Raw genomic sequence first — 5,752 nt, forward strand, 5'->3', positions numbered from 1 at the left:
TTATCTGATAGCTTCACAGGTTTCATCAAGGCTCTGATCTTGGTACCAGGATAGCAAGGTTCCTCTTCTGAGTTTTAAGTGCAACGGGATCTAGAAGCTGCGGCTCCCCCTAACCCTGGTGGTAGAACCACAATCTCTGTGCCCATCACCGTGTCCCGACCGCCTAGAGCAGAGCCTGACACAGGGCAGGCCATCCGTCCAGATTTGTAGAATGAAGGAAAAAAGGAGAGTGTATCTTAAATGCACAGGAATTGCTCATGTGCTGAGGTTTCAAGTTACAAAAAGAAAAAAGAAAAGAAAAAAGTTGTCCAGATGCTCTGCTCTACTTCATCTTTAAAAGTAAGCTATTCAAAGTCAAATAGACTTGAAAAAGTAAAAATCCCCTATGAAGGAAGAAGCGTTTTCGATCTGAGATGTGCCAGGGAGAGTCTTTGTCTGCGTCTGCCTACGTAGCAGTGTGTGGGTCTGACTTCCCAGCGCTCTGAGAAACTGTGACAGGGAGTCATTACCCTTGAAATGGGTTTGCATAATATAAAATATCAGGGTCTCCTCTCCACCTAGTAAACGTGCTAACATCTCTGGAAGTTCCCATGCACGCGCTGAGGGAGAGTCCTGTGTCATCGTGTCTGTGTTGTAGGGAACTCAATCACTCGTAGAAAATGTGCGATGGACAGGGGTATTACACGGGGTGATATTATGGAAAATCCTAATTGGTGCCACAGTAATTCGTACCAGAGTGGACGATAAAAGCTTCAGTGCCCTTCTCACTAATCACCCCTGTGGCGTTTGGAGCCAATGCAGGTTAATGGTGACAATCTTAATTTTTTTTATTAATTAAATTAAGTGTATAATCGGACAGGATGAGCCCATGGTTGGCGTTCATCATGCCGATAATAAATGGCTTGAGTGCTCAGCACCGTTGGCTTCACCTGGAGCCCTGGACTCTTCCATTCGCCATGAATGACCTACGAGAGATCTCCACGTGGTTCATTAGTGCCCAGAGAGAACGCAGGATAGAGCTGGAGGCCCAGGTTGCGGTGAGCAAATGTGGTGGGCTCATGGGCCTAGGAGAGGTCTCCGAACTCCAGGCTGCACTTGCTCAGTCCTCTGCCCTCCTCCCTCTGTATCTTAGCTTCTTCAGCAAATGACTTCTCATAATACATGGAGGTGAGAAAGATGAAGGATTCAGAAAATGTAAGGGGCTGAATTAACACTAAACTGACCATGCTGCCATGTGCTTGCTTTTGAATGTAGAGCAGGAAATGGCCTTTGTCATCACTGATTTCCCCACAACTTGCACATCACCCGCATATAGTCACCTCTATAAATCTTCATTTATTTTACACAGCCTTGACATTCTTAAGCTTGCTTTTCCCAAAGTGTATTCCTGGGAAGACAGACCCTGCAGTGCATCCTAAATAGAAACCCGTGTATAAGTAAGTTGGAGAAACGCTTCCTTTTACCCTTTCCTATTGGTGATTTATGGTATCTATTACCATTTTGAAGGCAATGTAAGTCCTCTAGAAATGTTTTTAAATTTTTTAACCTAGAGATGTCTAACCAAATTGTCTAACCAAACTTGGTCACAGAGCTCTATTAACACCCCACAGAGCAAGCACACTCCGGAAAGAGGCTGCTTAGATATCTGCTGGAATACTTATAGCCCAGAGATCAGATAAAAGATTAAGCAGGAAATAATAATTTCCTGATTCTCCTTAAATCCTGGAATAATGGAGATGAAATCTCCCTTATTTGTGACTAAATACCTTAATAAAAACATAGAGTTATAGGGTTTTAGACTTGGACATCAAGGGACCTTGGACATCATGTATCTTAACCCCCAGCTAAGAGCAGAAATTCACTTACAGCATCTCTGATAGATACTCTGCCATCTCTACTTGATTACTTCCAATGGCAGGGAGCTCAGCCACTCACAACACAGTCTAATGAGTTATCAAAATTCTTCTTCTACTGAGATAACATCTGTGTCTTTGAGGTTCATGGTTCTATCCTAGATTAACATGAAAAAATCTACTTTCTCATATGTTTATATATCAGTTCTTATGCCCTTCATTAGCAGCATATTAGGAATTTCCAGTTTCTACATTGCAAAGCATCATCAAAATAAATAAGAAAAATAATCCATAAATGGCTAGTAGAGAAAAGAGAGAAATAATCTCACTAGTTGAGTTTAGGAATACAAGAATAGAAATGTCTTACTTGCCATCCATTATGTTCGGAAACCAAAGGTGTTTTTCCTAAGTTCGGTGCAAACTCACTTGGTGACTACCCTAGTTCAGGCTGCCATAACATAGTACCGTCAACTGGATGGCTTATAAACAACACAAACTTGTTTCTCATAGTACCGGAGGCTGGAAGTCTGAGATCAGGGAGTCAGCATGTCAAGTCTGGTGAGAACCCTCTTCCAGGTTGCAGACTGCCACCCGCTCCTCAGTGGAAAGAGAGCGAAAGTCCCCTTTGGGGTCTCATTCATAAGGGCTCTCCTATCATGACCTAATTTCCTCCCAACCATCACCTTCTAATACCATCACATTTGGGGTTCAGATTTCAACATATGAATTGTCGGGGGGGGGCCCCACAAAAATTCAGTCCATGGCAGTGACAGCACATAACTTGAATTGATGTGAAACTATTGATAATCTTTATTTATTCTACTCAGTGTGGATACGTACAATTTGATTAAAGAAATATTAATGTCTGGCTACAGAAATATTAGTTTCCTCGGACCCGCTGAGGGCATTACACAGTATTGCACTGTATTTCCTTTCTAAGATCAGACAGAGTCTGAATTCGAAAACACATCTGGCCTCCAGGACTTTGGACCAGGAGCTGTGACACCATCCTTCTCTGGGTGCCTTCTGTGCACTCCACGGTGTTCATCATTTTTAGTCCTCACAACTCTGTGAGGCATCGTTGTATTTATCCCCCACCTTACAGGAAGTCCTCCAGTTTTGCAGGCATTTTCTTTTCCTCTCACCTATTTGATATTTGCAAAGAAAGCCAGCTCTTCTTTCATGTATTGATTGGCACCATGAAAATTAAGTCACGGGTTCTAATCTGGGACACTGATCCACATCGGAAGAACCCCTGTGAGTACTGGGGGAATGCCAGGCCTGGGGACTTAAGAAGAGCCCTGGGTGGGATCCCTCTCGGGCCGCTCTCTGAAAGGTAGCTAATGCCCTCACAATGTTCCCAGCTCTCCGGCTGTTCTTTTCCTACCTGATCAGAAGCTCTGGTGTGGCTGGGAAGGCCAGAGAAGGTCTTTGCAGACAAAAGTGTTATTCTGGGTGTTGAATTGAGTTCTGTGAAGGCCTGGATGCAGCCTCTGGGATGGAAGTTCCTTACTGCCCACGACACTCCCCATAGGACCATTATGATGAGATTTGAGGATTATCAGCCATCTAAAAATCTACCCCATTTGTTCTTCAACTATGCTTGAAATTTCCATGTGAGTATTTGTCTCTGTCAGAAGACTGAAAGCAACGGCTGAAATGTAAGTGTTACATATAACATGTAAGGGTCAACCCATCAAGCCATTATGAACTTAATTGGAACAATCCAATGAGCTAGTCAGTCATTTAGTCAGGCCCAAAGGGAACTGGACACAGAACAGATAAGATCTGATGGGGAATGAAAGGAAGGGAGCATGGGAAGGTCTGAAGCATGGGTATGTCTGTACCCAGGGTGTTACCATGAAAGGCTTGGGGCCCAAATTGATGTCATGAAGTCTGACTGAAGGGGAGACAGGAAAAGGGGAAAAGAGGCAGGAGAAGGGGGGGGATTGGGGGATGGGTCTCTAAAGTGAAGCCTCCCCTGCATCAGCTGTTTCCATAAGGACTGTGCCTGTGCCTGCAGTCCCTTAAAAATAGTTGAATCATAGCCCAGCTGTCATGGCTCAATGGGTAAGCATAGACCTATGAACCAGGAGGTCACAGTTCAATTTCCAGTCAGGGCACAGGCCTGGGTTTCAGACTCAATCTTCAGTGGGGGTGCATAAAGGAGGCAGCCAACCAATGATTCTCTCATCATTAATGTCTCCTCTCTCTCTCTCTCTCTCTCTCTCTCTCTCCCTCCCCCTTTCCCACCCCCCCCCCTTGCTCTTTGAAATCAATAAAAATGTATTTTTTAGCCAAAACCTTTTTGTCTCAGTGCATAGAGCATCAGCCTGCGGACTGAAGGGTCCTGGGTTCAATTCCTGTCAAGGGCATGTACCTTGGTTGCGGGCACATCCCCAATAAGGGGTGTGCAAGAGGCAGCTGATCAATGATTCTCTCTCATCGATGTTTCTAACTCTCTATCCCTCTCTCTTTCTCTCTGTAAAAAAAATCAATAAAATATATTTTTTTAAATGTATTTTTTTAAAATAGTTGAATCATACCAGATAACATCACTCTCCAGCTCGTGTCCAGGGACAGGAAAGGATGCCTGAGTTCCAGAAGCAGCAAAACAAGAAAGGGAACAGGGCGTAGCCTGTATTAAGAACTTCCAACCTCAGCTCATACCAGCGTCCCCTTTGCCATGTGTTACAGCCACACTCCTGCAGGAACTGTGCCCTCAGCTAGGAAAGCTGACTTCTCCCTCTGTTTACAAGGGGAGCTCAGACTGGTCCCTGTGCTCAGCCTAAAGACCACCTCCCCGAGAGGCCTTCCCCAGCCACACCTGCCTCTCCACGCGAACCTATATATTCTATTTATCCCACTGCTCTGTTTTTTAATTTGCCTTCACAGCACTCACCGCACTTTGTAAGCACATATTTATTTCTTTATTAATTTAATGTCTGCGTACTCCCGAGACTATAAATTCCACGAGTTCCCACTAAGGACAGGTTTTTAACCAAAAAAAAATCTGTTCTATGAATCATTGTCAGGCCCCGTGCTCTCTGTTTCAGAAATATATGATCTTTATTATAACCCTCAGAATTTGGTTTTGCAGATGAAACTAAAGAGGTTTGCAACTCCATGGTGCTCATTTCAAACCCTGGAACAGGGCAGTGCAAACCCTGCACAATTGCCTGCAGCAGCCATGCTCAGAAGCCTGTTGTTCTAAACCGCTTATGAAAGGTCTCCAAAGCAAAAGCGTGTCTCTGCTCCTCTCCCACCTTGGTGACAACCGTGGCTGAAGGAGTTAATCATGAACAGAAATTCCAATTAACTTCACCCTTCGCATCAGGCCTAGAACTAAAGCCTGGCTCCTGGCAAGCCCCAAGGAAACACTCTTCTGTCTGTATGTCCTGTTAATAATTGATTGACTGGTTAATCCATTAACTAGTTCCTATAAGGTTTGTCCTGTCCTCCTTTGTCCTCTCCATGTGTCCTGGTCAGGGTCAGTGGGTCATGTGTGTTATGCTGATCTGAAACACTCTGAATGAAGGACTGTTTAGAAACAAATGCAGGCTCAATGCTTTTTAATGCACTGAGATTTTATGAAGAATCTCATTTTCCACTCATGGAGAATAGTTTTCTTAAAGCACCGATTGAGCGCTGATTGAAACTGCATAGCCGTGCCTGGTTCTACCAACGTGAAGGTTACACCCAGCCTTCAAGGAACTCTCAGTCAAGTGTGATGACAGGAGAGACAGGAAGGCTTCTTGGAAGAGGAGGGTCCTGGGGAGAGGAGAAGGGTCAGGAGGAGAGGCTGGGGGAAGTATTCAGGGCAGAGGGTGGGGCCTGTGCAGAAAGTTTTGTGATTTCAGAGACAGACTAAAAGCAGAAGGCCAGGCTAGAGAACAAAA

This window comes from Pipistrellus kuhlii, unplaced genomic scaffold (genome assembly GCF_014108245.1).
Source record: "Pipistrellus kuhlii isolate mPipKuh1 unplaced genomic scaffold, mPipKuh1.p scaffold_m20_p_2, whole genome shotgun sequence".
NCBI lineage: Eukaryota > Metazoa > Chordata > Mammalia > Chiroptera > Vespertilionidae > Pipistrellus > Pipistrellus kuhlii.